The sequence below is a fragment of the Clytia hemisphaerica genome, unplaced genomic scaffold (genome assembly GCF_902728285.1).
Source record: "Clytia hemisphaerica strain Z4C2 unplaced genomic scaffold, Clytia hemisphaerica genome assembly, whole genome shotgun sequence".
In the NCBI taxonomy this organism is placed as follows: domain Eukaryota; kingdom Metazoa; phylum Cnidaria; class Hydrozoa; order Leptothecata; family Clytiidae; genus Clytia; species Clytia hemisphaerica.
Genome location: NW_027104433.1, coordinates 667,257 through 677,311, shown reverse-complemented (window position 1 = coordinate 677,311; position 10,055 = coordinate 667,257).

The following is a 10,055-nucleotide window of genomic DNA, read 5'->3' as shown; positions in this document are numbered from 1 at the left end:
TGACTATAAAAAAATTAGTACCTTGTACCGTCAACTGCTCTAACTTGGGACTATCTGACAAAACATGGGACTGCAATTCGGCCACTATTTCACCGAACCTCCAAAGTCATTTGATTTGAGTTAATGAATGGCGTATTGAAAAATACAAGATTTCTCTTTCGCACCAAGTAGGCTTTTAAATCGAAATATGAAAAAAATCCGTAGTGGGACACACACGAATGTCTGGAATGAAGAAGACCATATTAGTGGCAAAACGATGGAGCGTTTGACGTCACCTGTGCAACAAGTTACACACTCATTATTTGTTAATCCCATCGGGCAATAGGCGGTCAGGCGGCGGGCGTTCTCTAATTCTCTGATCGGCATCTGGTCATTTTGAATGAAAACAAAAAAGTTAAAAAAGAGTGTGCTATCAGTGAAAGTTATTGTGACAAGTTATGACAGAAAGTATGATTGATAAACTTGGTGAAGTTATCAAAACAAATTTGTTGTCCAAGAGATTTAATAGTAAGTGAAAATACAGGCCAGATATTAACAATCCCATGTTTTGACCAATCGTCCCAAGTTAGAACAGTTGACGGTATATCATCTAGACAAAAAACGGTAAAAAAAGATGCAAACATAATTTTTTTGTGAGTTTGGTTAGGCCACATTCACAAATAACTTGTGTTTGTGTCGTTTTTGAGTTAAAAAATGAGTCTGTCAGTCGGTTGGCAAAAAAAAATATGAGTCGAGCAGAAATCAAATCTATCGGAACTTTAAAATAAACGACCCGCTGATACAAGTTACTTGCGATTGTGACCTTATATTATTTTTGATTGCAACAGCCAGTCAGGACTTTCTTTCACATTATTGATATTACGCAAACGACAGTGTGCGCTAAATTATTTTAGTTTATAAAGTCAATAAAGAATACTGAAGATGTAAAAATATTGCAGCAAGACCTTCAGATTTTATATCAATGGACAATCGCAAACAATATGAAATTGAATGATGCAAAATTTGAATTGCTACATTATGGCTCAAATACAGAAATCAAAAATGAATCTCACTATACCTCACCATCAGGAGATAAAATTGAAGGAAAGGAATATATGTATTAAAGACCTGGGAGTTCTTATGTCCAATGATTGTCTATTTAGGGATCTTCGACAAAAAACTTTCGAATTTTTTATCGGCATTGGGCCGATAAGCTTCAGACCCCCTCCTTGGCTGAAAGGATTTCCGTCTCAATACTTGTTTTTTTATCGGTATGTAGTTGGACCCCCCCTACCCCCTTATCGGCCCAATGCCGATAAAAAATTCGAAAGTTTTTTGTCGAAGACCCCTTAAACATCAAATTGAATCAATAATTGAAAAAAGCCAAAAACATCATTTCTTGGATATTACGTACCTTCACTTCCCGCTCTACACATACCATGATCACTCTCTATAAATCACTTGTGATCCCTATACTGGAATATTGCTCAGCGTTATGGAGCCCCAGTACTATTAGTCTTATTCAAAGACTTGAAGAGATCCAGAAATCATTCTTAAAACAAATAAAAGGAACACACCAAAATTATTGGGAAAGTCTAAAGAAGCTTAGAATATACTCACTTCAAAGAAGGAGAGAACGCTACAGGATCATATACACCTGGAAAATATTGGAAAATCTTGTGCCAAATATCAATGATTGCTTCAAATATAAAGAACATCCAAGATTAGGACGAATGTGTTTTAGCAAATACGCCGGTCCAAACAATTCAAAATTACGTGACAGTACCCTGACTATACAAGGAGCAAAACTTTTCAATGCAATGCCAAAGAGCATTAGAAACTTGAAAAATTTAACTACATTAAAATACAACTACGTAGAACTGCTCGCAGCTCTACTCTATATACCATTTTTGTTTTGATTTAACTTTGTATTTTAATAACCAGCCAGGTCATTCATTTGAGGGCTATGCATGTCAGCTTTGAACACCTTTCTCATGTGACCCTGCTAATTGTGCGTCCCCTATTAGTGTACTATTTTTAACACACTTTTTATTACTGTACTGTTTTTAACTTTTCTAAATTTTTATGAATTTTAATCTAATAAATCTAATTTAAAATTGTATAAACTACCTATTTATTCTAATTTTTTATATCTTTATCTTAGCTATTAAACCTTTTCATTTTTGTATTTTTACGTAGAATTTGCGAGATTAGGCATTTATTTGTCTTATGCAAATATAAAACTAGAACTAGAACTAGCCTCCACTGATGCAAGTTACCCAATCTCACCGTAGTTTATTTTTCAACTTGGAGAGCAGGGAATGTTTGTAAACATAGAATTTTTTTTAATAACAGTTATTTGGGGGTCAGAATTAGGCAGGGCTATCGGATATAGGACCACTCACGGTACATATGGATATGAAAACTTAAAGAAGCAAAAGCGAAAGTTGTTGGAGAGGAAAGCAAAGTAAACACAAGACAGAAGGTTTGGTGTTTGGTTGTGTTGATCAGGTATGTTTTTAATTATCCTCCTGACTGGCGACAGCATACAGGAAGTCACCAAACATTCCAGACTGGAAAAATGAGCTTCAGAAGCTAGGTACAAGTTTCCTTCACAAGATTTTCGATACCTTTTATCCCTTTGTTAGAAAAAAACCCTTTCCAATCTCATGGCATGCCGCGCCATCCAGGGAAAAACAGCTTAAATTTTCTGGAAAATTCGTCCAGGAAGTGGAATCTAATGCCAAATCACTGTCTTTACTTAACCTTATCCATTATCTGTCTTTTAATCAAACAGCTTCTTGAATGGCTTATTGAAAAACTGGTCGTTACAACATAAAGAAATGTAAGAAAAGAAAATAACATAATGTTCTCGAAAAAAGCAGCCATCTTTTTTAGTCATGCTGCTCTGACAGCTGCGATGCCATTATGTTAAACCTTGCTCCACAACGCAATTCAATAGTTTCGCTTTAAGAGAAATCACGTGACATAATGGAGGAAGCGGGATAATTTATCTTTTTTATAAGAACTCTTTGTAAGCACTATTCCCGCTTTCATGTGACGAAGGCAGGAAAAAGGCACACGCTTGCACGTCTAGAGTAGACAAAGTGTGGTGCTATAATAAAGTGAGTTAGAACATCCTGTGACTCAAGCCATTTGATGTTCGATTGGTATGGTGTGGTATTTTATAAATCCCGACTGTCTCCTAAAGGATAGATAAAGCACTGAATAGTTTGATACATTTGTAAAGGATATTTTCTTTAAAGATACAGTATGTGAATATTTTTCACTCGATAGATAAAGAGCAACTAAGATTTTTTTCCTAGCTAAAACTTTCCGTGTTCATTCCCGGCATCTCACCAATGATTGGATGTACTGGCATTTTCTATAACGACGCAGAGTATTAGACTATGTTCATACCAAGGACTTCAGACATTACTGTTCAGTATCGTTTTATTGTGTGAACAACAAAATTCGACACGTCAAAAAAGAAGACGTTACGAAGAAAAACAGATTGAAACGGTTTCGCTCCACTATTTTCATCGGGACAAAACTTCTCTGTTTTTTTGCTCCGAAACGTTTCGACACTCGATCCGTAACGAAAGCCATACCGAAACGATGCGAAGAAGTAACGTCTGAACATGATCTTAATGGCCAAAGATTTCCGTCCTGGGAACGAGAAAGTTCAGTTGTTCTATCTTCCACTGTTTAGACGTAAATCACCTAAATACGCCGATAGATGTGTTTATCATTTGTTATTTCCTACTCCTAGTCCATAATTTCACTAGAATACCCCTTTATAAATTACGCCATGAACATCACTTGCCTTGTTTTGAAATTATTGCCATGCTGATTAACTACCAGCAGATTTTATTAAAACTACTTACTGGGATAATCACCATGGTAATTGTTTGAATACGAGGCAAGCAATGTTCGTGACGTAATTTATGAAAAGGTCTATTCGAATTTTGGCACATGACGTTACTTTTCAGTAAAAAAACACATCTTTGATTGAGGCTTTCTGAACGTTTTCAAAACAAATTTTTGTTATTTACATGGTTCAAATATTTGTGCCCACATTAATTTGATTTTTTCTTAATTTAATTTTTTCGGGATTCCGCCAACGCAACGTAGTAACATTTTTTTGGTTGAGGTGCAAGTCTTTTTAAATAAATTTTTACATCTAATTTTCCATTGGGGTTTTTTTTCAATTTATATTTATGGAACTAAGGAATAGGAGATTAAAAGAAAGTTTCTAAAAATTCGCATCAAAGTATTTGGTGTAAAAAAGTTTTGTTCCCAGGGTCCCTTGGAGGAAAAAGGTATGAGTAATGCAAAATGCCAATACATTAGTAGAATACTTTTTCTTCAGTGCGCATGCGTTGTAAATGTAGAATTTCAATATTAAAAACAAGAGCAATGCGCGTATCCCGATGTGTAGGAGTTTCATGCTCGAACCGAAAGAAAATATGACGTAGCCTAGCACTCGTTTTCTTTTTATGCTCTGTTGATGAAACAAATGTAAACTTGTAACTAGAGTGTGAATGCGTTGAAAGTTTAAAAAAATAAATTAATAATATTCTTTTAATGCAAAGATAACTATCCGACTAATATTCGACAAACTAAAGTTGTCTGCTCCAAGAGAATTGACAGTCTGTACTTTTTCGAATAGTTCTCTCGAGGGAAAAATATAATGAAAAGTATTCTCGTTAGAATTTAATTTTTGTGAATTAATGGAAGCTTTGAAGAATCTTCTAAAAAAATTGAAAATGAAAATGAAAAATGAAGATGAAAAAAGTGAAGATTTGTTCTAATTCATAACAAATGTTCATTTTATGCTTTTTCGAATGAGTTCAAAAGTGTATTCAGATTCTTATATCTTTTTTGGATTAAAAATCACAGGCCTCAAAGATGGTTCAGATGGACGATAAAAAGTTTCATCTTTATTTTAAAGTTTTCAAAATATTCTCAAAATCTTACATCAATCTGCTTAAAATTACCTTTCCAACGAGGTATTATTTTTGATAACATCTCCCCCCAAAAAGTGCAATTCTCAAAAAAAGTACATTCTGTCAATGTCTTTGGAAAACCACTTCAGCATCAGATACGAATATGCAAATATTGTCCAATTGAAACTATAAAAAGCCGTTCCAACTGAATTAAACGATGATCAATGAATATATGACGCTACAGTAAAAAGGCTAAAATAACGATATCTTGCTCATTGTACTATTATCAATACTTGTAAAGGTATGAGATTGAGAATAAATTGCAGTCAAACCCCCTAAAACAAGTCGCACATTTAGCCCTGACTCTTTAACTCTTTCCGGTTGTGTCGCTGGGTGACCAGACTAAAGATCCTACTTCAAACGAGCAGGATATCTCTAGAACTAAGTCTTCCCAAGAGCTCGTTCAGCTACTGTTAAAAGCGCGAGACGTCGTGCGAAATATTTTGATTCTTTTTTCAAAAAATGCATTTTTGTCGTATTTCTATCTAATTGTGTGGATGTATGAGAAATGCCGTAAGAGAAAACCTAAAGAAGAAAAGTTTGTATAGAGTTCGAAAAATGTCGTTTAAAAATACTCAAAAATAAATAAATAGAGAATTTTCCCAATAAGTAAAAAATACTAGCCATAATTTTCATTAAAGTGCCAGCGCAGAAGAACGACCAAATAAGCTGTTGAATTTGGAAAGAAATGTTACTGATAGCCGTTACTTCTGAAGCAAAATTTAGTCTACAAATATTAGCAATTTGTGTCTATATCTCATAGATATCTTCTTATAGAGATAATATAAAGTTATTTATCTGTTTATTTTTGTCATCTCTTTTATTACCAAATTAATGGTATATATAATTATATATAATGGTTTATTTATATCATACTAAACGCTACTGTAGTAAACTGCCATTTTACTGTAATAACCAAAAGACAAGTTTTTAAAAGGATAAAAGTTTCTAATTTGCGTTGCTCAGAGCGGTTAATAACTCCTTGTGGTTTTAAATAGGGAATCTCCCAACAAAAAAGGAATTTCCCTTAATTCGACTCCCTGAGGTAATAAAAAAAGACATATAGAGGGTGGTTTTTCACTGAGACTGTCTGGCGAATATCGATTAGCTGAAACAAAGAAAATTGATAGGAAAGCATTACTGACTCCCAGAACAGTTGTCAAGCGTTTAAAACCCTTTGAATTTGAAGAAAATTTTATTAAAAATCATCAACTCGCATATCAAGGGATTTAGAATTACAGCCTTCTAATGAACATTTTCTGTGACAAGATTCCTCGTCTTATGTATCAAATCAATACATATGAAAGTTTGCTCTTCAAAACACTTTTCCCATAGTTCCCATATGACCAATTTTTTACAAAAGAATCCCACTGCACATTCTGCTACTTTTATGGCAACCAATTTATTTATGCTGCCTTTTTCGCTTAATTGGTCACTAAGCCAAGAGAGGTCTACCCCTCTCTTGGAGAACAAAAGGTTTAATGAACAATTTTCGACGTTAAATCTGGAATGCTGATATAAAGCGATCAAAATCTGATGTTAAGCACGAATCTTCATTGTATATTTTTTACAACCCTTAGAAATTTATGAAAAGGACCGTTGATGAGAACCACTTATCTATCTAGCGTAGTGAAAAAGCACCCAGAGCTTCTTTGAAAATGAGTAATCAGTTCAAAACAAATCTGGAAAAGTGTTTTTAATGATGATAAAACAATAGAAATACAGTCAAGCTAAGAATGTTACCGGTACACCATTTAACCGGAAATAAAATACTGAAAAACGCGCGCAAAATTATGAGATGTTTTCCCAACTTCCTTATGCGTGAAGCTATAAATGCAATCCTCGGAAGCTTTAGGCTTCCTGCGGTGGCAATTACAAACGATAAATTCTTGGATGACAAAGCCTAAAACTACCCGACCGCTTAGAACTTGTCTGTGAAGCGTATTTTCCACAAAGGCACTTCGAACACACTGTGCAAAGGAATATTCCGCCATTGCAAAACCAATTGGATAGTTGATATAAAGCTTTTTCATTCTTTGGAACACTGTGATACAGGTACGATAGTTTTATAGGCATTTTTGAAAGAGAAAACAAGTTATGAACAAAGAACGGACCTTGCACATCAAGAACCAGTTCCTCCTGTCTTGTTGTGATAATGTCAGCATTTTCTTCACTCGTTTCTGTACTTCCGTATAGAGAAAGGATACGGATCTGGCTGGGTGTCACCCTCTTCTTGGATCCATCCGTAAACTCCACTACATAACGGTACGTCTTGTCACCTGTAAGAGAAAAACATAAAATTCTTTTTTGAAGAGTTTCAATACCTTTATCGTATTCAGAAAAAGAGTGGTCACTTTCTCTTGGCTACACTGAGAAAATCCATTGCATTTAAATTTTGGAAAGGCGCCCAAGCTGAGAAGGCTACATGAGCAAACGTGATTTTCTTTTGACAAAATAAAATGAAGTAAGGCAGGCTGTGTAAAATTCTGAATATAAAATATTAGGAGCGACTTTTTGACCTTCTTTTTTGGTGACTTCCCTAATGACAGCCAAATACATTTTCTGATCGTCACTGTCAGGTTGCACTATGACGTCCAAACCAACCTTGCATAACAAAATAAGAATGTTTTTATACACCTATCAACTCTTTTCCAGGCCCCTTAAAAGCTAACAAAAGTTCTAATAAATGGGTTGTCAGTTGTTTTTTTTATTCATTTCAAAATTTGTACCGTTAAAATGAAAATTATTTGCACCCGGCAAAACAGTGGAGAATAACAAGGACAAAATAGCAGATATATTCAGTTGCTACTTCGAGAATTAAAGAACTTCGACCCCTACCTTTTTGTGTGTTAATAAAGAAAACAAACCTTCAATGATGACATGAGAGGAACGATATTTCGGACAACAAAATGAATGTTTTGTATTTCGTGAGCCAATTTCCACCCATTTAAATGTTTAACCCTTCTCGTATAAAGGAGCGTCGCGTGACACTCGGGAATAAACGTATGTGTCAAATTCAGGCTATTTATCAAGCTATTTATAAGCGAATGAAAGATATGAAAATTATTAAAGTAACTACTCGAAATTCAAAACTTCTTCCCTGTTCGCAAACTCACTTCTAATCTTATTAAAAAACTGACAAGCATTTTATCGACTTTAAATAGCAAGCAGAGAAAAGAATATTTCTCTTACCATAGGGTCCTCCAGGGTTCAGGTACCCCCGAAAATTTTAGGTACAACGAATCATTTTGGTACCCCCAAAATTTTTGGAATTCTAAAGTAACCCCCTCCCCCAACTTTACAACTTTGAGTTACCCCCTTTTTAATTTTTTATTGTTAAAAGTACAAAAATGGATTTTTTGCTCTTTTTTCATTCCTGGGAAAATACTCCCGTGGCGGCCAGCACTTCTTTTTCAACAAATTCAAGGGTGTCATTTTTTACTATAATTTTCCAGGGTTTCAAGAGATTTTTATATACCACAAACTTCCAAGGGTTTCTAGGGTTTTTAGTTGATCTTTGCTAGTTTTCAAAGAATTCAAGGAAATCTGTCAACAAAAGGAGAAAGGTTGAATTTTCAATTTTTGTGTAAAGGAGGGCCCTTAAATTGGCTGATAATTGATAATTTTACAACCACCCATTCTATCACCCAGACCTGCCATTATCATATAATTCCAGTGGCACTTAACGGGTTAAAAGGTAAACCCCCTATGAATGAGCGTGGAATATCCCCTTGAGTCTCAGGGGTTCCAAAAGTATGTTTGCTCATTTTTAAGTCACTGTGATGTTTGTATCCCACGCAATGGGAAAAATTTTGTATTTCTGAAAGTTAAAATGGCTGAAAATGGCCACATAATTTGACATTTCAAGGTTTTCAAGGGTATAAATCTTGAATTTTAAGGGTCCCCAAAATAATATTGACTTTTCAAGGGTGTTTCAAGGGTTTCAAAGAATTCAAGGGTGATGACTTCAAACCAAAACAACAGCCCCCGCCCCCACTAATGAAAATTCAGGTACCCCCAAATATGTCAGGTACCCCCTAAATTTAAGAATACTTCCAGGTGCCTGGCTTTTTTAACATTTTTTTTTTAGGTACCCCAAATCTCTTGGGGGGGGATGGATCCTATGCTTACCATCATAAGGTGCCTTTGGCATCAAAATCAATTTCGTGATGGGTACTTGGTTAATTGTACCGTCTTCGAAGCGTATCGAATACAATCGGTTATTGCCTTCACCTTGGATGGCGGTCACTTTCCCCGAATGATATCCTTTAGTTGTGCTTCCTTTGGATGCAATGATTTTGAAATGTTTTTTGACGTGACGGTATTGAGGCGTCAGGTTCAAAATCACGGCTGACGGATCATCAATGTCGTGTTCGATTTCTCCGCTGATCTCATTCAGTTGCAATCTGATTCGATAATCCTCGATGTCATCAACTTTACCCCGATAGTAAAAACCATCATTAAAGCAGGCGTAAACACACGCCCCTAATCCAGGGAAAACCCCCTTGATGGGTTTACCAGTGATACGAAGTTCATCAGGCGGGAAGATGTTCTCCGTTTGGTTGTCGTAGAAATTGAAAAGGTATTTGATTGGAGTAATATCAATTGTCTTGATAGAAACAGATTGTTTGGCGCCATCCGAAGAATCTTTATCCACATTTGAATCCAAAACCTTTAAAGAAGGATATAATTCAACATATCATTTGTTCGCAGAGCAACAACATTTGGAGTATTCTTTAATGCCTTGTCAGCAGTTTTTTGCGCGACCAGTATTTTTGTAAAGCATAAAAAGCTCAACACATTGTGTAAGAGTTTTCAAAGAAAAAAAATCTCTGAAGATCTTTCGAGGTATGAGTCTGAAATAGACGTGTCCTGATTCCTTGGCAATTTAATATTTTCTGAAAATACTCTTAAGTGCCAAATAATCGCCCCCCCGCTTGTTAATTTTTCGAAATTTTCCCGCAACCCCCTGGACCTTATTAGGACCCCCCGTTTATTAATTTTTAAGAATATTTTCAGCTGTCAAAGAGAAGGCCCCTTATTTTGCTCTAGATAGCCTGATTTTAG